General features: G+C 49.4%; 1 non-coding gene across 1 annotated transcript; it reads left to right on the top strand.

Annotated features, from left to right (window-relative positions):
* The first annotated feature begins 23985 nt into the window (after positions 1–23985).
* On the top strand, positions 23986–24059 carry TRNAI-GAU (transfer RNA isoleucine (anticodon GAU)). The gene has a single exon. It is a non-coding gene; the product is annotated as a tRNA-Ile (tRNA).
* Positions 24060–24325: the final 266 nt, after the last annotated feature.

The following is a 24325-nucleotide window of genomic DNA, read 5'->3' as shown; positions in this document are numbered from 1 at the left end:
CGCTTCGGTGGTGCCGAAGGAGAGGGACAGGCGCTGGTTTTTTGCGTAGGATTATCCTATCCTTTCAGTACTGTAATGTCGGTGTTTACGTGTGTCTTGTAACCGGATCTTTATTTTATGAATGAGAAACGTATTACCTTGCAAAAAAAAAGCAAACGATCCATGAAGGAGCACCTCCGCGTAGCCACGATCGGTTAGTACGTTTCTTCAAGCGACACCATCTGTTTTTTTTAGTATCTATCTATTAGCTAACCAGAAAAAAGGAAATAAGCTAGAAAATCTCACAAAAATTAGAAACATCCAATTGTTAATTTAACACGTCATAAAATTACAGCCCTTTGATCTTCCCAATACCATTTGGACATAAAACTTGATAAAAATTACCCACCAATGCCAACTAGTCCATACTAATCCTGTTTGTGAAAAAAAAATCTAGACTAACCCTCAACTCACCTCACGTCAAAGCAAAAAAAAAAAACTCAGCTCATCTTCCGTGTAAAAGGAAACCTAAACTCACCTGTACGCGCAGCCGCCTCCTGACCTATCAATCCAATCGCATCTCCCCCCTGCACTCGCCGCCATTAGTGTTCCCAATCTTCCTCCCCAAGCTCCACCAGATCTGGGATACTCGCCCTCGCCCAGCACGACTCCCTAGCCATATTACTCATGTGTTAATCGATATACATGGATTTCAACACATCAAAGATTCAAGGGTTGGACAATGCACAACATGCATGGGCCGGTAACGTGATCATCGTGTCCGGGAAGATTCGGTATTGACATCAGGGTATTTGTTTCTTTTTTTTCTATGAACTACTAATTTCATGGCCAATGTGTTGATGCATAATAAATAAATCTTATAGTTCAGCTTCAGATTTCATTCTATATGTACAACTCATATCGCTTTGATGTGTTCTGAAAGCATCTTGCTATATATTTCATATGGATCACAACTCTGAACTTAGTGACTAATCTGCTGATGCAGAGTTTTGTAATGTTGATTCAGTTTTGTCCCTCTTGCACGCACCTTATCCTCGCCATCGCGCAGTCCATTGATGTGTTTGCTCTTCCTCGCAGAGTTGTCGTTGTTGTTCAGATTGATCGAAAGTTCAAGACCACACCTTCAGTCCACAGAGTTATAGTCTTCCAGATCACATCATAAGCCATCTTGTACGTCCCCAGCCTCGCCTTCTCTATCATCACTAATCAGTCTATGTTCTTCCTGAAGAATTATATGGACTCCCTGCATATATGGAGACGCATGACATCAATGAAGTAAAGGCGTGAAACGATGAATGTTCAGTGATGGAGCGGAGAGGAATAAGATGCGTGTATCTGACCAAAGTACAGACCATCCATCCTACAATGGCTGCACGCTGCTGGAGATGGGCACGGTTTAAATTCATTGTGAGTGTCCAGCCTCGCCTTCTCTGTCATCACTCATCAGTTTGTGTTCTTCCCGAAGAATTATATGGGCTCCCTGCATATGGAGACACATGACATCAATTAAGTAAAGGCAGGAAAAGATGAATGTTTACTGATGGAGCGGAGAAGAATAACTGACCAAAGTACAGACCATCGATCCTAAAATGGCTGCACGTTGCTGGAGATGGGCAGGGTTTAAATTCATTGTGAGTGTATCTTTCATCAGGAAGACAGGAACTGCGAGTGTGGGAATTATTTTCGAAGATAATGTTCAAAATGTTCTGCTTGCTGCACGCAAGGTGTTACAGTCATGCAACGGTGCGCAGGAAGTAGAAGCCATGGCATGCCAAGATGGCCTTAGATTAGTAGCGACCTGGCCACACCATATTTTTGTTCTTCAATCAACCTGTTGTGTAGTGGGGTGTCAGCTATTCAAAGCACGGATAGGAACCTGTCAAGACACAAGTCCATCTACAAAGATATCAAAGTTGTAGGAACGGTAATCCCCTTGGTGGATAAAAGAAAATATGCGTGAGACAGAGACACAGAGCAGAATTCAGTGGTTCACGAATTAGCAAACTACATTAATTAGAGATAGAGGTTCTGGTGATATGTCCGGATTTTGCATGGACAGGAGCCTATAGAAAGAGTTGTGACAAATGGTTGTAATTGTTTCCTAATTCAGCAAAGCTATATATTTGTTCCGTAAATTAAGTTCTGTTAAAGCTCTCTTTTGACCTAAAAAAATAGATTCACCAAATAGTAATACATTGTCGTGATCAAAATGGTGGTTTAGTGCGCGCTGGGTGTTCTTCCAATAAGAGAAATGACTTGCAGGTAGGAAGAATGATCATATGATCTCTACTTTCTAATATGCGCAATTCACTATCTCTTCTGTTCATTGCCTGGAGTTATCGGCAGGACACGATCTCAAAGAATCAATTGCCAGGTTTGTGTATTTTACTGTGGCAAAAACATATTTGATTGTTGCTAAAACTTCTTCGCAGAACCATCCATTGTTTCGGCGAGAAATTCTAGAAGCTGCAAATATAAGGTTATTCATATGCCATATTTATCAAATAGTATTCCAAAAGGTAGAAAACTGAAGTGATATATAACTTATCATGTAAATGATGTTATGCTAGACTCTCTTATATGTATGATTTGGTTTTCTTATCGCCTCTTTATCAGATTAGGTTGTAGTATTTCACACAAGTGCAGATATACGTAAAGCTCCGGATGTGGCTGCAGTAGTGATCTTTCCATTATGTATTAGTTGTTTATTGTACGTCGAATGTTTTCACAAGGCTACACAATTTTCATCCTTTGGTTCGCTTTCTTAGATATATAGCGCATTTATCTGACATGATAGATGCTATGGATTGTACAGCTATTTACGCGGCTGAAGGATATGCATTGCATCCCCATGGTAGGATATAAGGTACATATTTAGTTAACTGCATGTTTTCTACGGTACTCAGTTTAAAGAATCCGCTTGTCTGATTCAGTTATTAGCATGGGCATGAGACACACTCATATATAGTGAGGATAACAGAATATATCACTTGAACATTTAGTTTTATATTTTCCCCACCAAACCGCACGATCACGTCACTCTTTGGGTGTTGTTGTCGCTGCTGATTGTCAGCGTCAAATTCATATTTGATTATCATAGTGGAAAGCATATATAAGTTGTTCGAGATATTCGTACATGACTCCAGCAACTATATCTCTTATACGAGATATAATGTACTTATTTGAAGGGAAGCAATTTGTGCATGCATGCTAGAAATGCTCCTAATCTGATTTTTTTTACACATTACTCCTAATCAGTTCTATGCCACCTAGATTAAATTCTATATATCTGACCTGAAATCTCTGAAATTATGTACGTTCAGATGTAGAAAGTACTATATCCTATGACTTAGTACTTTTTTATGTGGAGGTGAGCACAATACGAATGTGTGTTCTCACATAATCATCCAACCATTAGGTTGTCCTGGTCAGCAACTGAGATAATAGTTCTTGGCACACAAACAAGCATCTTCATGACTTCATCATAAGATGGAAGAACTAATCTAGAATGCATCGACTAAGCTTGGCCGAGCTAATTAACTTTAGCTTTGACCAGGCACTAATGGCATGATTCCACATTTACGATACTAAGAGAACTTATCGGCAATCTGATTGTTGTGCCATAGCTTCATTGCTTCCATGTAGTGACAATCTTGCAAATATTCTGTTTTCGATACAGACAACAAATTTAGATTCAGTTTTGCATTTCGAAAATCGGCAATTTTAAGAACTTTTTCAAGTCAGATTTGATATAGGGTTTGAAAGCTTTCTATTCTATATGAATAGAGCGGAGCAGACTATAGATTCTGAACATGGTGTAGTGTCAATGGATATATATCTGTCTCTGTGTGTGTGTGTCTATATATATATTTGTGTTGCTATGATCTAATACTACTAAATCAGTTTATCCCGGCGGTTACTATTTATTCTTTCATAAGTTAGTACAGCTATATTTGTGTTGAAATTTCCATTTTAGTTTAATCTACAAAAACATAACAAATTTCTCTAAAAGAATTCTCAGTGTATTTAATCCATTCACTCTAAATCAGTTTCCCATTACTCTAACAAAAATAAATCGCAAAAAAATTAAGCAAGTTAAATTTAGATAACATATGAGTTAGTTTATTCTCAACAAAAATGTCTCTTAGTGATTGCGAAATAATTATATCCTATATAAGACTAAAACATGAAATAACTTGATGTGGACTCAAAATATAACTACCACTCATAAAAATCATTACATATTGCTAGAGTTTTATCTTAAACAAAAAACAAATGCAAACAAGAATTTAAAATATAATTAAAATTGTACATAATTATATTAATTACATCTTTTCATAAAATATAATGAAATTTTGTCATCTTCAACAATATAATCATATATTCATAGTAAAAGGTATTAAAATTTCACCTTTAGAAAATAACAATGTCTAAAATATGTATTATACAATGAAGAGTGTAATTAGGAGTAAAAACATGTCTACATAAAATTGAATTAAATATTTATAATATTTTTAGCAAATTAAAGATGATGCCTTCGCAAAATAAAAAATTGGTAAAAGGAATAATTGTATCATCTAACCTTTGTAAGTAATAGACTTTTCCTAAAGCATGATATATGCAATTTCTTTGACGACAATGTTCACTCATATATACAAAAATGCTAAATAAATTTATAGCATTATAAATTACTATTAAAAATTTAAACCTATAAGGACGCGACCAATTTTTCTTTACGCAATGTGAATAATATGTGCCATTTTTCAACTGTCTAACGTTCTAGCCCGCGCATCGAGCGGGCCACTTTGCTAGTTCCTCAAAAAATAGTATGTTTTTTTTAGTCTAAACACATTTTATTAATTAATCATCAGCCAAATACACTGGGATACAATTTAGTTCCGGACGATCGAGAAGCCACAGATGGCGTCCTAAAGAAAGGCCTAATGTGTCTTTAGCCTGGCTATGAGCCATAATATTAGTTTCACGTCCCTCAAAGATGAGAGGAAATGCCGTGAACTGTGCTGAGGTAGCTTTAATCTCCTTGACGATGCTCCCATTTAAGCCTCCTGCATTGTTTTGCTCTTTGCAATCAGAAGGTATTATCACATGTGTGAGTCGAGATCCTGGGCTAGAGAAAGAGCTTCTCGACAAGCTAGCATTTACAAAGTAGTCGGGTCTGTTATGCCATCACACTTTATCGTCGAAGCACCCAGGTACTTGACTGCTCCATCTGTACACACGGTACTGAAAGATCAAGTACTTCAGTTCCTCGCCATTGCCCCATCTACCTTGATCTTAGCAAAACCAGCCGCTGCGCGGGCGAGGTGCCCTCGCTATCAGCAATGGGTGTGTCCTGGCTGGTTCACTCACCGAGCTCCTGGATGTAGTTGTTATGAAGTGATGATTTGCATGGGGGGTCTAAAGTTGTTGCTCTTGGAGAGCTTTTCTACGTGCATACCAGATAGCCCATAGTGTAACCACCACTTTAACAAAATCATCATGTTGCAAACTATCAATTAGTGTGAATATCCACATTCTTGCTTCCGGTTCCTTATTGTTCTCAACAACTTCAACTAGGTCTGGGTCATGCAAAGCCCACACGCATCTTTCCATGTTACAATGTAGGAGCGTGTGCTGCCAAGGATCATCCCGTCCACAAAGACTACATTAAGGAATTGTCGACATGTTCCTACTCTTTAAGAGATCAGTTGTGGGTAGTGATTGCTGAGCTAACCTCCATAAGAAAGTTTTAACATTTCAGGGAGCGTTTGTTCTCCACATGCTTGTCCAGTCATTCGGACCCCTCTCTGAGTTTGAAGATTCCGCTCTGCCCTCGAGCCATGGTTCGCGGCGTAACTTCGTAGAGACTAACATTCTATAGACCGAGCGAACTGGAAAAAAACCCGCTCTTCACATGGGTCCAAGACCAGAAATCGTCCACCTGACATGTGCATAGGGGAATATAAGCAATAGCTTGTACATATGTAGGCAGGAAAGTTTGAGCTAGCTTGTCCATGTCCCACGATGCATCCACTGTGATCAGTTCGGCCACCACTTGGGGCGGGTCCAGTACATTACTTACAATGGGCCACATATTAATGTCCCGGGGAATCCAGTTATGCTGCCAGATCGGCGTGGATGTCCTGTCCTCTACTCTGCTTGTAAGGCCCTGTTTCATGGTGCCCCTACCATCCAATATCTATCGCCAGATTTGCGAAGGGGAATTCCCAAGCTCAGCATCAAGAAAATCTGAAGTAGGAAAGTATTTAGCCTTTAGTGTTCTCACGCTTAGAAAAGCTGGGTCCATCAATATGCGCCAAGCCTGACGGCCTAGCAGGGCAAGTTTAAAGAGTTCAATATCTCGAAAGCCGAGACCTCGACAAGATTTTGGCCTTGTCATAACACTCTAGGATACCTAGTATGGCTTTCTCCTCCCTTCTGTACTACCCCACCAAAACTTCCGAATAAGAGTATTAATATGCTCGGAAAGGTCACGCAGGAGCTTAAAACAAGACATAGAGTAAACATGTACTGCCTGAGCAATCGAGTTGATAAGAACTTCCTTACCACCAACTGACAGGATCTTCTCCATCCATCCCTTCACTTTTTCCCACACTCTATCTTTCAAGAACTTGAAGGCACCATTCATAGAATTTCCAACATCAGTCGGCATTCCTATGTATCTCTTAGACAAAGACTCATTTGGGACATACAAGGCCTCCTTAATTTCAAGCTTTAAACTTTCAGGGCAACTTTAGGGAAGAAAATAGAATACTTTGATAGATATTCCTTTTGATGGGACGCGTTACAATAGGACTCCAAAAGAGATGACAACTCATTAGCTCCTTGACTACATGACTTGACAAATAGTAGGCTGTCATCTGCGAATAGCAAGTGGTCGACCGGCGGTGCCGACGATGCCACTTTAATGCCACATAGGTGGGATGACTTATTCTTCTTTTGGAAGAGGCACGAAAGGACCTCTGCTGCAAACAAAAAAAGGTAAGGAGATATTGGGTCCCCCTGTCGGATCCCCATCGTTGTCCTAAGTTCTTCTATTTTTTCTCCATTAAACATTACGGAGAATTTCACTGAACTAACAATCTTCATTACAAGAGATTCCCAAGTTACTGCAAACCCCAACTTTGACATGATATCCTCAAGATAAATTCCCTCGACCCGATCATAGGCTTTCATCATATCCAATTTAACCGCACAAAATCTATTTTTCTTTGCATTATTGCTCTACATCAATTGTAAACACTTGTATGTTGTGATAATATTATTAGTAATGAGACGTTCATTGTTCTTCTGAGATGATATCGGAAAGAACTTGCTTCAGATGATTAGAGACCACTTTTGAGGCAATTTTGTAAAGGACATTGCAAAGGCTAATAGGATGAAACTGAGTGAGTTGGGTGAGGTGTTTTACCTTATGGATAAGAAAAAAGATTGTCTCATTTCTTACCTCTGGGCTCTCTTCACCTTGCAAAATTATCAGAAACGTGTTGGTGACCTCAACCCCACAGATCTCCCAATGACACGGAATGAAGTGTGCGGGGAAGCCATCTGTTTTGGGCGCCTTTGTTGGAAATATCTGAAAGAGAGATGTCTTCATTTCCTCATTAGTGTATGGAGCAGTCAACATAGAACTCATCTCGTGAGTAACCTTGACCAGAACGCTATCAAGAACATCTTGCACACCCGGAAGACCTTCTGCTGTGAAAGGTTTTGCTTAAAAGAATTCACCATAGATGCCATCCCCGTGGGTCTTGTGCTAGCGAGCCGTCTTCCCTCTCTAAATGTTTTATTTTGTTTTTTCTATGTCGCATGCTCGCTGGCCTCTCGAAGTAATTGGTATTTTTGTCCCCCTCACGCAACCAGTCCGCCCGTGAACGTTGTCTTTACAGTATCTCCTCCATATGATAAAGCTTGACCAGGTGATGCGAAATTTTTATCTCTGCATGTAATGGGTCAAAACGTTGGTTGTCTCCTTACAAATTGCTAGTGCATTTTTTAGTTTCTTAATCTCTGTGCACATGTTACCAATATTGGCACCGCTCCATTGAGCCGGGCATGTTGACAAGTCAGGCAAGGTTTTTGCGGAGTGCGGCGATAGACTGAGCTACATGCAAATTCGCCCATTATGCCAACAGTGCATCTGGGAAATTATCATACCTTTATGAGAAAAGTTTGTAGATAAACAATTTTGTTGTTTCATTTGCTCCGGCCACTGGTTCCAACTGCAGACGAATATGACAATGGCCGGATGTTGCTCCCGTCTCATGGGGCGGAGTGGCCAATTGAAACAAAGCTTTCCACGTGTCAGTGTGATAGTTCATCTTCTTCTAAGATGAATATCTCATCGTGAAATTTTAGAAAATTCAACGATTTTCCTGATTTGCATAATCCTGTTACAAGTTTTAGGGTTTCGATATCCATAACTTACGGTTTATTTTGAAGACAATCTAACAGAACAACTTCCGGTTTGTTAATCCTACTTATTACCACTAGAGATTCAATAATCCTTTCCAAGTTCTAGTATCCTCCCACTCATTTCTTTGACAGGAAAACACTTTCTTGAAAAAATATTCATCCGTGACAAACACTTTGCCTTTTGAACATTTCGATGGAAGGAATTCAAGTCATGTTTCTGAGATATCCTACAATTCAACATTTATCTGGTTTATAAACTCCATAAGTTATATGGTTTCTATTAGCAAGGCTAATATGCGGTGCTCTGTTTAGCGTATATCTTATTGTTTCAATTATACCCCAAATTTTATAAAAGCATATTGGTAATAAAATAATTCCACAATTATTCGACTGTTTTCCTAAACTTATGACTCTCATAATTTTCTTCAATACTGAAGAATCACTTTATCTTTTGTCATAATGATCCTTATCTTCACTAAAAAAATATTTGAACTCTTCAAATAATATATTCTTAAATTCCTTTGAACTATTCAAATACTTCAGTGTCGGTGTACTAGAGTAGGGGTACCCTAGTATCCCGAACTTGTGCACGGGCAGTCGCAGCATCCGCGGCAAGGCTTGCCGGGTGACCGCCAAGGTCCTCCGTGGTTCCTTTGGAGCCATTCAAGAACAAAGTATCCAAGTCAAGACCCCGGAAAGAGGAGCTTGCTGGGAAGGCCAACCAAGGCACCTCAAGACCCCGGCAAGAGGAGCTTGCCGGGAAGGCCACCCAAGGCATCTCAAGGAACTTGCCGCGGCGCGCCACACGTCCCGACAAGGCCCGGTGAGCGACAAGCTCCCGGACGCGACAAGACAATGACCGCGCAAGCCACCACTCCGTGCCCGTGCTCCAGCGCATCCACCAATGTGTCGCTCTGGGACCCTTCCAGGCGTGCGTGGCGGGCGGCTGTGCAGCCAGCGGTGAGCGGTGGCAAGCGGCGCTGACAAGATTGCCATCGTGGCGAGCGGTGGCGTCCTTGACGGTCCCTTTTACACTGTTTAGGCGACGCAGACGGGCATTTAAGGCCCTTGTCCCCTGTCGTCAGGGTTAGGTATCATACAGTGTAGTAGGTAGCTGTACCTACCGCATCACCTTTCTCATTTTTACCCTTTGCCTCCGTTGCCACCTGTCGGTGACCCCTTGAGAATATAAAAGGAGGCCCATGCGCAACGTAGAGGGGGGTTCGGAAAAACAGAACACTCACGCTCGGTCTCGTTAGCTGCTGGTGTGTACTGTAGCACTCCGCGCTCCCGAGCAAGAACTCAATACAAACCACAAAGCAGGAGTAGGGTTTTACGCATCCGTGCGGCCCGAACCTGGGTAACTGCTCGCGTGCTTCGCCTCGATCCGCTCTTTGCATGACCTCCGCCCCCGCCGAACCGAAAGGGACTCGGTCCGCCGGTCCCATAGGTGTTCGTGGATTAGTCCCCCGACATCTTTGGCGCGCCAGGTAGGGGGCGTCGAGGTTGTGTGAACCAGATCCGGCGTTCACGCGAGCTAGATCTTCATCATCTTCATCGACATGCCGCCGAAGAAGAAGGCTTCGGAGGCGGCTGCTCCGTCCGCGCCGAACCCACCACCGCCGGAGCAAACAGCTGATGGGGCGGAAGCCGGCGGAAGAACGGGCATCGACGAGGGAGCTCACGGTGCTGCCAGGTCCAAGGACAAGGCCGCGCTGCACATCGGCGGCGTAGCCGGCTCCCACAACGACCGGGCACACTCCAAGACCTCGGCGTCCGTACATGCACCGCGCCCACCTCAGGAGGCGCGGGACCGGCAGCGTCATGGTACTCACAGTACCATGCGTTTGCTGGACCAAGATCGAGCTGGTGGATCTCGGAGTGCTCCAGACCAGCATGCACACCAACATGCTGGCACGAGCGAGGCGCGGTCGCCTGGACGGGATACTGCTCCTTCTAACATAGTTAGAAGTCCGAGCATATCCCACTCCTCGCACCGTTCGCCACCACCACCCGCCACTGCAGCAGAAGCTTTGGCGCGAGCTCAACTGCTCCTAGACTACCCTCCAACATCAGACAAGATCGACGACTGGAGGGCCACCATCCAGAGTCTCATCGGCTTCGCCAACGGCGACACTCAACGGCAGCCGAGCACGTCGCAGCCGCGGCAAGTCAGCCAGGCACGAGCCGGTGGCGACAAGACCGGTGGGGGTGCAACCACTGTGCACTCTCCGCCCCGAAGGCCAAGATCGCCGACTCGCCGGATCCACCTCGACAGCGACTCCACCGCGTTATCAGATCCACGAGCTCGTCGAGATCAGCGCCAAGTTCTTCACGAATGACAGCAAGAAGACGCTCGTACTCGCATCGAGCGCTGAAGAGAAGCGCGACGTCAATCAGACCAGCGCGCTGGGCCCTCTGTTGACATGCATGCGCTAGGGGAACCGGGCGACTTGCCGTACGCGGTAGGTTGCCCTGCGTTCACTCGTGAGCTGCGGCAAGTCCAGTGGCCCAGCATGAAGAATTTCAAGCCAGACGTACCAGAGAAGTACGACGGCAAGTCACATCCATCGGAGTTCCTCAGCATCTACACCATTGCGGTGCATGCTGCCGGGGGACGGGACGACAAGATCCTTGCCAACTACTTCCCACTGGTGCTCAAACCCAACGTCAGGTCCTAGCTCATGCACTTGCCGGACAACTCCATATCCTCCTGGGCAGACCTGTGCCATCAGTTTGTCGGCGCCTTTACAGGCGGCCACAAACCTCATGGCCAAGAGAGTGACCTTCATCTACTCGCCCAGAAGGAAGGAGAGCCCCTGCGCAAGTATATTCAAAGATTCAGCCGTGTGTAGCACAACATCCCAGATGTCCACCCTGCCGCGGTCATCAGCGCGTTTCATCAGAACGTGCGTAACCGCAGGATGCGGGAGGAGATGGCGATGTGCAAGATCAGAGACGTCAGTGAGCTGTATGCCCTGGCCGACAAGTGTGCACATGCTGAAGAAGGGAGGAAACTCCCCGGAGAGAATATAGGAGCAGGAGGATCTGACAGCGAGGATGCAACCCCGGCAAAGAAAAACCGGCGGCGGAACAGGAAGAAGAAAGGCAAAGATGTGCTAGTCGTTGAGCAGTCCGGCAACGAAGGTGGCGCCAAGAAAGCCAAACTTGGTAGTTCCAGCAAGGAGATCGCCGCATGCACCAACTGCCAGGCTGTGGTGGTCGCCGACAAGCAGGACGGCACCGACAAGCAGTACTGCAAGATCCACCGCACCAAGGGCCACGACCTCCAGAGCTGCAAGAAGGTAGAGCAGATTGTCCAGTAGCAAAAGGCTGAGTACGAGCGACGAGACAAGGAGAGGGCCCAAGGAGGCGCTGGAGAATCCGGCAAGAAGCGCGCCGGCCGGGGAGGACGCCGCGGCAAGGCCAAGCAGCGGCAAGGAGACAGACCTCCCCGCGGCCGCGACAAGGATGAAGACGACGACGACGACGAAGACATGGATGATGTTGAGACCAGTGAGCAGGAGTTCCAGAAAGCCACAGAGGTCTTGTGCGTTGACGGCGGTGCTTCTCTGCATACTTCACACCGCCAACTCAAGCAGTGGGTGCGGGAAGTCAATGCGGCGGAACCACCTGTCGAGTCACGCAAGCTTCTGAAATGGTCCAGCACGCCTATCATCTTTGATATTGAGGACCACCCTGACCGCACAACTGTGGTCGGGTGCTTGCCGATGTTGGTTTCACCAACTATCCGCAACCTCAAGGTCACCAAGATGCTAGTTGACGGCGGGGCCGGCTTGAACCTAATCTCCTCCGCTGTACTCCAGAAACTCCAGATCCCTGACAGCGAGCTTGAAGAGACCGGCACATTCCAAGGAATTAACCCGGGAAGAAGTAAGCCGAAGGGGAAGGTCACGTTGCCAGTAACATTTGGCAGCGAGCTGAACTTCAGGACTGAGAGGGTCACTTTTGACGTTGCCGATATTCCATTGCCTTACAATGGGATACTTGGCCGTCCAGCACTCGCCAAGTTCATGGCAACCTCTCACTACGCATACAACATGCTGAAGATGCCAGGCCCGATAAGCGTCATCTCTGTCCCCGGCGACAAGAAGGATGCTCTTATCTGCGCCGACAAGATCTACCGGGAAGCGGCAGCCGCAATAGACCACAAGTCACTTGTCGTTGAAGCTCCCGGGGGGAAGAAGAAGACCAAGTATGGCAAGAGTTTTGATGCCCACTCCGGCAAGTGCACCTCTTCGGAGTGCTGCGCTGCCGTCGAGGACGCACCATCGAGCTCAACCGACAAGTGTAAGAAGACAATGGCAGCTCCGCCAGAGACCAAGAAGGTGTCCGCCAAGGAGGACGGCATTGGTGGTACCTTCACCATCAGTGCCACTCTCAACCCCAAATAGGAAAGCGCGCTCATTGCTTTCCTGCGGGCGAATGTCGACGTCTTTGCGTGGCAACCGTCTGACATCCCCGGTGTTCCCAGGAAAGTAATTGAGCATCATCTTGCCGTTTGTCCTCATGCGCGGCCCGTCAAGCAGAAGGTCAGGAAGCAAGCAGTGGAGCGCCAAGAGTTCATTGCAGAAGAGATCAAGAAGTTGGAAGCAGCAAGCCTTGTTAGAGGAGTGCTCCATCCTACGTGGTTGGCCAATCCTGTAGTCGTGCGCAAGGCAAACGGGAAATGGAGACTTTGTATCGATTTTACCGATGTTAACAAAGCTTGTCCCAAAGACCCATTTCCTTTGCCGCGCATTGACCAGATTGTTGACTCCACAGCCGGATGTGATTTGCTTTCATTTCTTGACGCATACTCAGGATACCATCAGATCTTCATGGCAGAAGAGGATGAGGAGAAGACCGCATTTATTACTCCATGTGGCACGTACTGTTTCATACGGATGCCTTTCAGATTAAAAAATGCTGGCTCAACATTTGCAAGAGTAGTCCATGTCGCTCTTGAGCCACAAATACACAGGAATGTGGAAGCCTACATGGATGATATAGTGGTCAAGAGCAAAGACAAGGCAACTCTGATCCAAGATTTAGACGAGACCTTTGCAAATCTGCGCAAGATCAGCCTCGAGCTCAACCCAGAGAAGTGTGTGTTTGGAGTCCCCTCCGGCAAGCTTCTCGGGTTCTTCGTGTCTCAGCGGGGAATTGAAGCCAATCCCGACAAGATCAAGGCCATTGAGCAGATTGAAGCACCAAAGCGCGTCAAGGATGTACAAAGACTTGCCGGTTGCGTGGCTGCTCTCAGCATGTTTATCTCTAGGTCTGCTGAGCGCGCCCTGCCATTTTTCAAATTATTTAAAAAGGCAGGTCCAATGAAATGGACTCCGGAAGCGGAGGCTGCGCTGCAAGACTTGAAGAGATACCTGTCCTCTCCTCCAATACTTGCCGCACCTAAACCACAAGAGAAGTTGCTGCTGTATATAGCAGCAACAAATCAAGTGGTTAGTGCTGCGTTAGTAGCGGAGAGGGAGGCAGATAACGAGCCAACAACCACGGCAGGCACATCCAGCGACAAGCAGGGGGCTTCCCCGACAAGCTCTGGTCCCGACAAGGATGGGTCTGTGCAGGCGCGCGAGGAGATACAGAAGAGAATGGTGCAGCGCCCAGTTTACTTTGTCAGTTCCCTTCTGCAGGGGGCTAGGTCAAGGTACTCTGGCGTGCAGAAATTGCTTTTCGGCCTTCTCATGGCCTCGAGAAAGCTGCGCCATTACTTCCAAGCACATGAGATCACAGTTGTCACTCGCTTTCCACTGAAGAGGATACTACAGAATCCAGAAGCGACAGGCAGGATTGTTGAGTGGGCACTGGAACTGTCAAGCTTTGGCCTCAAGTTTGAAAGTACTTCAACTATCCAAAGCAGAGCATTGGCAGAATTCATAGCAGAATGGACGCCAACACCAGATGAAGAAATTCCAGAAACGAGCATCCCCGTCAAGGAAGCAAGCAAAGAGTGGCTGATGTACTTTGATGGTGCCTTTTCGCTGCAAGGCGCCGGCGCTGGCGTGCTGCTTGTCGCACCCACCGGAGAGCACCTCAAGTACGTAGTCCAGATGCACTTTCCCAAGGAGCAAGCAACAAACAATACTGCAGAGTATGAAGGCTTGCTTGCCGGTCTCAGGATCGCGGCAGACCTTGGGATCAAGAAGCTCATTATCAGGGGTGACTCACAGCTTGTCGTACGCCAAGTAAACAAGAGCTATCAAAGTCTGTTGATGGAAGCCTACGTCGACGAAGTGAGAAAGCTAGAAGAGCACTTTGACGGCCTACAGATGGAGTATGTTACAAGAGCTCAGAACGCCATTGCCGACGGCCTGTCAAAGTGCGCCGCACTTAAGTTACCTGTGGAACCAGGGATCTTTGTGCTCAAGCTGACTCAACCGTCCGTAACGCCATCAACTGGACAGAGCAAGAAGAGGAAGTTGATTTCTGGTGACTATTTTCCGGCAGAGCTTCCCGAAGCCGCCGCCAAGAAGGTCCCCAAGATCAACGCCAAAAGCGCTGAGGAGTAGTCTGCTCCGGCAAGCCCTAGGGTTTGTTCCGTTGAAGCAGAAGCTCCCGACAAGTTTTGCTCCGGCAAGCTTGCCGGGGAACGTCAAGCTCCGGCAGAGTCGCAGGTTCTCGCCGTAGAAGCGGATGTTCCCACAGCAGCAGATTTGCCTTTAGTCCTTGTTGTCGAGCCACAAGATCCAGCATGGGCACAGCAGATTGTCCGTTTCCTTCAGACAGGAGAACTTCCCGAAGAGCAAGAAGAAGCGAAAAGAGTAGCCCGGCAGTCAAGTATGTACTAGTTTGTCAACAAGACACTGTACAGAAGAAGAATCAACGGTGTGAAATTGAAGTGTATTCACCGGGAAGACGGACAAAAGCTGTTGGCAGAGATACATGGAGGCATATGTGGTCACCACATTGGCGCAAGAGCACTTGTCGGCAAAGCGTTTCGGCAAGGTTTCTTTTGGCCGACAGCCCTCCAGGATGCAACTGCACAAGTAACCAAGTGTGAAGCGTGCCAGTTCCATTCCAAGCAGATACACCAACCAGCTTAAGCTCTCCAGACAATCCCTTTATCCTGGCCATTTTCGGTCTGGGGGCTCGACATCCTCGGCCCCTTTCCCCAAGCAATCGGGGGCTTTGAGTACTTGTACGTTGCAATTGACAAGTTCACAAAGTGGCCGGAAGTGGAACTAGTGAGGAAGGTGACAGCACAGTCAGCAGTCAAGTTCTTCAGGTCAATTGTTTGCCGCTTCGGGATCCCTAACAGGATAATCACCGACAACGGTACGCAATTCACGAGCTGCACCTTCATGCAGTACGTCCAAGATCTTGGCGCCAATGTCTGCTTCGCTTCTGTTGCTCACCCGAGAAGCAACGGTCAAGCGGAGAGGGCAAATGCTGAAGTGCTGTGAGGGCTCAAGACCAGAACTTTCGATAGGCTGCACAAGTGCGGAAAAAACTGGATCGAGGAGCTGCCGGTGGCTCTTTGGTCGATCAGGACGACGCCAAATCGAGCCACTGGCCAGACACCTTTCGCTCTAGTCTATGAGTGCTCGCTTATGATGAGCTTGAGCAAGAGCAGCTGCGACAAGATGACGTGCTGCTCCTTGAGGAAGACCGTCTTCAGGCTGCTGTGCGAGCTGCTCGCTACCAGCAAGCTTTGCGCCGCTACCATAGCCGCAAAGTTAATGCCAAAAGTTTCGAGGAAGGCGACCTTGTTCTTCGGCGTGTTCAGTCCGCCAAGAATTCCAACAAGTTGACGCCAAAGTGGGAAGGCCCTTACCGGGTGAAACGAGTCACTAGGCCTGGCGCTGTCCACCTTGAGACCGAAGATGCCATTCCGGTGAGCAACTCCTGGAATATTGAGCATCTTCGTAAGTTTTACCCGTAAGGCGCGGTTGCCGGAACCTGTTTCGGCAACCACCTTTTGTACAAGTCTTGCCGCTGTTGCATGTAATCCTTTGTACAAAGCCGGGTGCAGACCCCGCGCATAAGTAAAGCTCATGTGCTTCGCACATCTTGTCAATTTCATGCTTTCTATTTTTTGCATGTGTTAACTGACACATTGTGCAGCACCTACTCCCCGGTAAGCAATAACGAGCCTAAGGCTCCATATCTTTATTTTCTCTTCTTTCTTTTTTCTCAAGGAAAGGAAGGTTCCCTCGCCCACAAGTTTGCCGGGGGGGAAAGGAGAAGATAATGGTATGGACCAGGCGTCGTCCAAGAAAGTTTCGCCTTGCCGGGAAGCAAACAACAGAAAAGCTAAGTTGCCAAAGTTTGAGCAATCAGATTTTTTAAATTTTTGAAGTTATCTCCCTTGAACGACCGCACTTTGTATGGAAAACCTGTGCGCGGAGGAACCAACTCGTAGCTAGTTGCGCCCTTACTTTGTGTCGAGTCCGCTCAACAACTTAAGTGAGCTGCGACTAGTTGCGACAAGGTTTCTTGTCGGTAACGGCACCGCCAGCAGGCTGCTGACGTTCCGCACTCAGCGCTCACGGCTAAGGTGCCTGCACCGGCAAGTTCCCTAAAAGCGTAGGGCAAAAACATACAAAGGGAGGAATCAAGTAAAGGGAATAACATTGCAATCATTACCCAGAATAGAGCTATATTACAAGATAGCTTGTCGCGGCTCTAACGGATTGTTTTCATAACATGATAAACAGCGACAAGGAAAGAAGAAACAGGCGGCCTAGTCTACGCGATCGCCTTCGATCCTCTTGATCCCGCTCACCTTGTCCACAATGGGTGCGACAAGGGTCTTGAGCACCTCCAGATCAGCATCCGGCGGCAGGGTCTTGAGGACGTTGGTGAGGTTGAGGCCCGGATTGCGGAAGGCCACCTTCACCAACACTTTCTGAAGAGCTCCCGCGCAGATCTTGCGCGACTCGTCGGCCAGCTGCTTTGGGATCTTCTCCCGGAGCCGCTGAAGGGCCGTCGCCACGCCTTTGAAGAACAAGAGGAGCTTGGCGCTGGGTTGGAGGTTCTCGTCGGAGGGATACCCGAGATCCTCCATCCCCAGCTGCGCCAACTCCCTGTCAATGTCTGTGGCAGCATTCACAAGACTCTCCGTCCAGTGCTCCACAGTCTCCCTGAAAGCGTTCTGGGTGGTGGCAACACTCTCCAGCAGCGCCTTGTCGGCCTTGATCTCTTCTTTCAAGGCCGCCTCCTGTTCCTTGGCGCCGTCCAGCGTCTTGGACAAAGTAGTCAACTTCAACTCAAGATCCGCGTTGGAGTCCTTGGCGGCGCTGAGCTCTTTGCCCTTATCGGCGAGATCGGCCTCCAGCTCCTTCTTGGCGGCGTCGGCGGCGGCGGCAGCATCCTCTGCGTGCTTGAGGGCTCCGCTGAGTTTTTCCTCGCGCCCGGCAAGCTCCTCCTCGTGGGCGTCAAGATTGACCTTCCGCTGCGTCAGCTCGCCCTCTTCCGCGGATAGCTTCTCAGCGGCAAGCCGCTGTTGCTCTCTGACTTCAGCCTTCTCGAGGAGGAAAGCCTTCTGCGCTTCGGCGAGCTGCTCCCGCTCCTCCGCCAGGGACCGGAGGGCTTCTTGGTGGAAACCCTCGAGCTCCTCCGCGCGCTTCTCGATGTCTGCTCCCGCCTTCGCGACAAGCGCCTAGCGGGATTCCAGCTTGGCTTGCCGCGCGCGGTAGAGCGACAACAACTTCCGCAACAGCCGCTCTTCCTCGGGCTCGTTGCCGCTGCTGCTTGGCGTCTCAACCAGCGTCAGCCCAGCGGAGGCGAGCACTTCCCCGTCGAAGATCTCTCCCTCGACCGGCGCCCTGGAGCTTGACGCCCAGGGGAGGTTGATGAAGACGCCATCGCCGGCCTTCAAGTAGACGCCTGGCTGGGGCTCTTCGGAGCCTGGCGCTGCGGCAGCAGCGGACGGGTCAGCGGTCGACGTAGCGCCCGGCGCTCCTGCGGCCTCAGGGCCGTCAGTGCGATCGCCAGACCCCTCACCAGTTGCTGCGGCGGTAGCCTTGGCGGCCTCTGCGCCAGCGGGATCGCCAGCACCGGCTGCTTCGTCGGTGGCAACCTTGGTCTCCATCTGCTCCGCAGCAGATGGGTCTGACGGCCGAAAAAGGGAGAAGAGTCAAGTAAATATTCAACAAGAAGAAGATCAAAAGAAGAAGAACCCAAGGGAAGTTTCAAAGTAAGAGGATTACCTGTACCTGGTTCTCCAGTCGTGGTCTCCGCCGTCGGGGGGCCGCTGGTGCTGTCCCTTGCCGGAGAACTCTCCCTTGCCAGAGACTTCTCCCTTACCGGAAAGCTCTCCCTTGCCGGAGGACTCTCCCTTGGCTCCTGGTGGGGCTGCTCTGCTCCTACACAAGCCAGCAGTCAGATATCAGCAAAGACAGAGTATCCATACGCGCCTCACAGCGGAAAGCAAACCAGATACTTACGCTGGAGGCTGCTCTGGAGAAAAATTGCCGGGTCCGGCAAGTTTGTCTCGGGTGCCCCCCCCCCGCTATTGCCGTGGGTTCATCCTCGATGATAATCACCGGGGCCTTAGCTCTCTTCGCTGCTCTCTGGGCCAGAGTCCTGAAAAGGAATAAGTTCAGAGTAAAGCAAGTGAGATACAAGACAAAACAGCAAGGATTGAAGAACTACAAGTACAACAAGACGATCTTACTCTTCTTCTTCTTCCTCGTCGGAGCTGAACGTGGAGAAGTCGAAGTCCGGCTCACGTCCAGCGCGAGGAGGTGGAGGAGTGGCTTCCCTTGACCGCTTGGCGGGAACAGTGGCGGTGCTCTGCGACGACCCCGCTCCAGCTGTCGTCGCGGCATGAGAAGCGGCAGGAGCAGAAGCGGTGGTCCGGGAGGACCCCGCTCCAGTTGCCGCTGCAGCGTGAGATGCTCCCGCGGCAACGTTGCTTGCCGCGGTGGAGCGTGTCGCGCAGCGCAGCGGCTGTTTACTCACTTGCCGCTCCGCTACGTCCCCGGCCTTGCGGAGACGCCTTCTTGGTGGAGATGGAGGCTCTGCTTGCGGCGAGCTGTCCGAAGATGAGGTGGAAGACGAATTGATCTCCAGCGAGCCGCTCGTATCCTTGGCGGGCTCGCTCGACCCGGCGCCATGCCCGGCAAGTTCTTTCTCGCTGACGCGCTCCTCTCGCTCGGCACGGCTTCCCGCCTCTGCTGCATCTGCCTCCTCCACGGTGAATCCAAATTCGCCCGCGGCTGCAGCTGCCGCCGCCTCTTCCAGCCTGGTGGCGATGCGTGTCATCTCCTCATCGGTGGTGTCGCGGGTGAGGCTGTCCTTCTCGTCGGAGCGGATCGCCACTTCTACCAAGCCATCGAAGAATTGCTGCACGACCTCGTCCGCAGGCTCTTGCCAAGTTGGGACAATCCCGTGCGAGTCGCACTGCGGCATCATTGCCCGGATGCGGTCGAGCGAGGAATTGTTGCACAGCGGAACGACGCCCCCCGGCAACCTGAAAACTTCGGGATGTTGGGGGTCGTACTTGAACAGCTCCTGGAGCATCACGTTGAGCTCCAGGACAGTGAAGTTGAAGTTGAGGCCCGGGCGCAGCCTCATGACGTCTGCCGCATTCTTGAACTCCCAGGCGGGCCTCCCCCGTTCCTGCAGAGGGGCGATGCGGCGGCGAAGAAAATCTGCGCCAACAGCGCCTACAGTAAGCCCGGCAAGCCTGAAGCGCAGGATCCGGGTGACAGCAATCTTCAGCCTGTCGTCTTCCGGGGCCACGCCACTCCAATCGCTGCCGCGTGCTACTGGGGTTTGGCGCCGGGTGGTAAACGGCTGTGGATTTTCCTCGTCAATCCAGCACCAGTCTGCCCTCCATTCCTCCCACTTTCCGCGGAACTCTCCCTCCAGATAAGTTTCCTTCTTGCCGGCCCTTGAGATCCAGGCGATTCCGCCGGATAAAGGCTCTCCTCTCTCTACTCGGGGTATAAAGAAATGGCGAAAGAGGGCTACATTGGGATGGACTCCGACAAAGTTTTCGCAGAGATGCGCGAAAACTGCCATGGTCAGAACGACATTGGGGGTGAAGTCAAGGAGGTGGAACCCGTAGGTGTTCATGATATCGCAGAAGAATTCAGAGAAGGGCGGGCAGAGCCCGCAGTAGAAGAACAAGGCAAAGAAAGGGTATCCGTTCGGAGCCTTCTTCCAAGCGGCGGCGGGAAGTACCTTCGTGCGCGGGTGCGCCCGCGTCTCCATCGACCAGAAGAGGTAGTAGTTCTCCCTCAGCTCCTTCGCGGCAAGCTTGGGGGGGAAGACTGCCCGCTCCTTTCGCAGCGCCGCAAGCCGCTGCGCCTCGGTCGACTTCACAACTTTCCCCTTGTCGGCTTTCGGAGCCATGGCGGAAGTGGTGGAGGAGGTCGACGGCGTTGGTAGTGCTGGTGGCGATGGGGGGCGGGGTGCTGCTCTCTTTCGGCTTTGGGAAGACGAGGGAGCGGCGGAGATTTCTGAGATTGGAGCAGCAACCGGCGAATGTGCGAACTGCCCCTGTTTCCCCTGCTTATAAGGAGGGAGGGGGCGGACGTTCCGCATTTCCGAATAAAGTAACCACCCACGATGCCGCATTCAACGCGTGCCGTTCGGGGAGGGCGCGGTGGATACGGAGAAAGATACGGCGTAACCTAGGCCGCGCGTGCCCGTGCCCTGTTTTGGGCCTGGCCCAACAGCGCTCGGCACCATGTATGGCCCAGGCCCGGGGGCTCCTGTCGGTGTACTAGAGTAGGGGTACCCTAGTATCCCGAACTTGTGCACGGGCAGTTGCAGCATCCCGCGGCAAGGCTTGCCGGGTGACCGCCAAGGTCCTCCGTGGTTCCTTTGGAGCCATTCAAGAACAAAGTATCCAAGTCAAGACCCCGGCAAGAGGAGCTTGCCGGGAAGGCCAACCAAGGCACCTCAAGACCCCGGCAAGAGGAGCTTGCCGGGAAGGCCACCCAAGACATCTCAAGGAACTTGTCGCGGCGCGCCACACGTCCCGACAAGGCCCGGTGAGCGACAAGCTCCCGGACGCGACAAGACAACGACCGCGGCAAGGCGCTTGCCGCGGCAAGCCACCACTCCGTTCCCGCGCTCCAGCGCATCCACCAACGTGTCGCTCTGGGACCCTTCCAGGCGTGTGTGGCGGGCGGCTGTGCAGCCAGCGGTGAGCGGTGGCAAGCGGCGCTGACAAGATTGCCATCGTGGCGAGCGGTGGCGTCCCTGACAGTCCCTTTTACACTGTTTAGGCGAGGCAGACGGGCATTTAAGGCCCTTGTCCCCTGCCGTCAGGGTTAGATATGATACACTGTAGTAGGTAGCTGTACCTACCGCATCACCTTTCTCATTTTTACCCTTTGCCTCCGTTGCCACCTGTCGGTGACCCCTTGAGCATATAAAAGGAGGCCCATGCGCAACGTAGAGGGGGGTTCGGAAAAACAGAACACTCACGCTCGGTCTCGTTAGCTGTTGGTGTGTACTGTAGCACTCCGCGCTCCCGAGCAAGAACTCAATACAAACCACAAAGCAGGAGTAGTGTTTTACGCATCCGTGCGGCCCGAACCTGGGTAACTGCTCGCGTGCTTCGCCTCGATCCGCTCTTTGCACGACCTCCGCCCCCGCCGAACCGAAAGGGACTCGGTCCGCCGGTCCCATAGGTGTTCGTGGATTAGTCCCCCGACATTCAGATTTTATGCTAAGTAAATAATATTTTCCTAATCTTTAATGAAGCATAATTATCCACCGCTCCCTCGGTTTTTCATCGAACCTTATACATCACTATGTATTCTTTTATTTGATTTCTCAATCAAGATAATTCAGTAATGTTCAATGAGACTTTGTCGTAATTTTGTACTTATCATATATAAAAATATGGCACCAATATATACGTACAAGCATGTATACATAACATTGGACAATACGGGGATTTTTCATCAGAGGGTCATCAAGATGGGTGGAGCATTATTTAATTATGTCTACACATGCATCATCTAATGAGCCTCACTTAACGAGCAAGTGGATGTACGTGTACATGCAAAGAGCTATGCATGGACATAGCTCACGTACATGCTATGATAGAAATCCCATGCGTGCATGGGGTTACTAGCTAGCTAGCTAAATTGACGGCTATTTGGCTTGACTACCCGTGCAAGATGATCAGGACAGGCCGAACGTGCAAGCCGTGACCATGTGCAGGTCTAGCTGCTGCACCGCACGTACAAGGGATAAGTCTCAAAGAGATAACATGCTTATCATTGCCGGGAGAATAACACCTGCCGAATAAAGTCTTCCGCAGAGTACCTGCATCTCATACCTATCCATTCCTGCGGCGCTTGCGTCCACGGCCACGGCACGTATGGCTGGCGTCGGTGCAAGGACAAATGCGAGAAGACCAGCGAGAGGATGTGGCGGCGGCGGCAGAGACACCCGTTGGGGCGGGACGATGGCGACGGCAACACACACGAGGCTGTTGTGTGTCAACTCAAACAAGGTACAAACAAAACAAGAAAGACAAAGAAAAATCTCTTCTTTGGAACCTAGCTAAACCTGAGAATCTCCTCCACAAGAAGAAAATAAAAATCACTAATCCAGCACACAAGATTAGAGGAGAAGAAACTCATCAAGCAGCACACGAACAAGCTCTACACATAATCGTGAGGAGAATCCAAACGAACAGAGAGAAAAGAGTTTCAACCTCCAGGTCCATCTACATAGTCGCAGGAACGCCACCGGCACCAAGAGAACGAGTAGAGATCTGAGAGATAGCAACCACCCTGCGTAAAAAATTGAAGGCAAAATAAAAATCAATCGAAGCATGGAGAACCTAGGACAGTGGAAGAACGGATGTACAACAAGATCACCTTAATAGGCATCACGCCGTGCAGGAGCCATTGGAGCCCGATTCAATCTCCAGATCCGTTTGCGGCCTCGCTCTTCCTCCTGCCGAGCAGACGGCGGGGGCATGGCGGCCGTAGCGCTATGGTTAGCCTGGGCCGAGGGGGCGTCGGGGGAATGGGTCGCATTCCACCTCGTGCGGTGCGGCGGGGCCGACTGGGCGAAGGAGATGACGGCGGCGGGGCAGGGAGGCGCGGGCTGCTCCTGTGATTGGAGGGATAAAGAGACAGAGGGGCGAGGCGGGATGGAGAGAGGGCCACACTAGTGCTGGAGGAGGCATCTTAGGTCTTCACAAGGGAAGTTGTTGCCCTTTTATATGCCTATGCGTGAAATGACAAAAATTCCCTTGGCGGTGCACTGTAATTGCACGCGGTGGCACACCGGGAGTGAAACTATTCATTGCAATAGTGCTCATGTTTGGTCCGACGGCCTAGGCCTTCCAAGCGCGCGATCCAACGGCCGAAAGTGCATCAAGAAATCGAGTTGGACGGCCGGATGTCTCTAATAGTTGTGAGAGCTCGAAGCTTGCCTAGGTTCTTGTTTCTCGATAAACTGATGGCCATGAGAGTGGATATTAAGATAAATGGAGCCTAACTCTCACGCGTCTTGATTTCGCCGTTCTTCGGTATTCTCAATTATTGAAGTATAATAAAAGCTGTCTATTATTTTAATAAAAAAGGACTATCTAGAAAATAATTAAGTCCTGTAGCTCAGCTGGTTAGAGCGCTGGTCTGATGTACCAGAAGTCACGGGTTCAAGCCCCGTCGGGACTATTTCTTTTTCTTAATTGCGATTATGCTTTCCTTTCTTGTATTATATACTATATATTACGCCCGTACGGCCCAAAACGGATAGCCCAGCAAACGATCCATGAAGGAGCACCTCCGCGTAGCCACGATCGGTTAGTACGTTTCTTCAAGCGACACCATCTTTTTTTTAGTATCTATCTATTAGCTAACCAGAAAAAAGAAAATAAGCTAGAAAATCTCACAAAAATTAGAAACATCCAATCGTTAATTTAACACGTCATAAAATTACA

This window comes from Triticum urartu, chromosome 6A (genome assembly GCF_056163025.1).
Source record: "Triticum urartu cultivar PI428250 chromosome 6A, HENAU_Tu73, whole genome shotgun sequence".
Lineage (NCBI taxonomy): Eukaryota > Viridiplantae > Streptophyta > Magnoliopsida > Poales > Poaceae > Triticum > Triticum urartu.
This window is presented reverse-complemented; position numbering and strand designations above follow the sequence as displayed.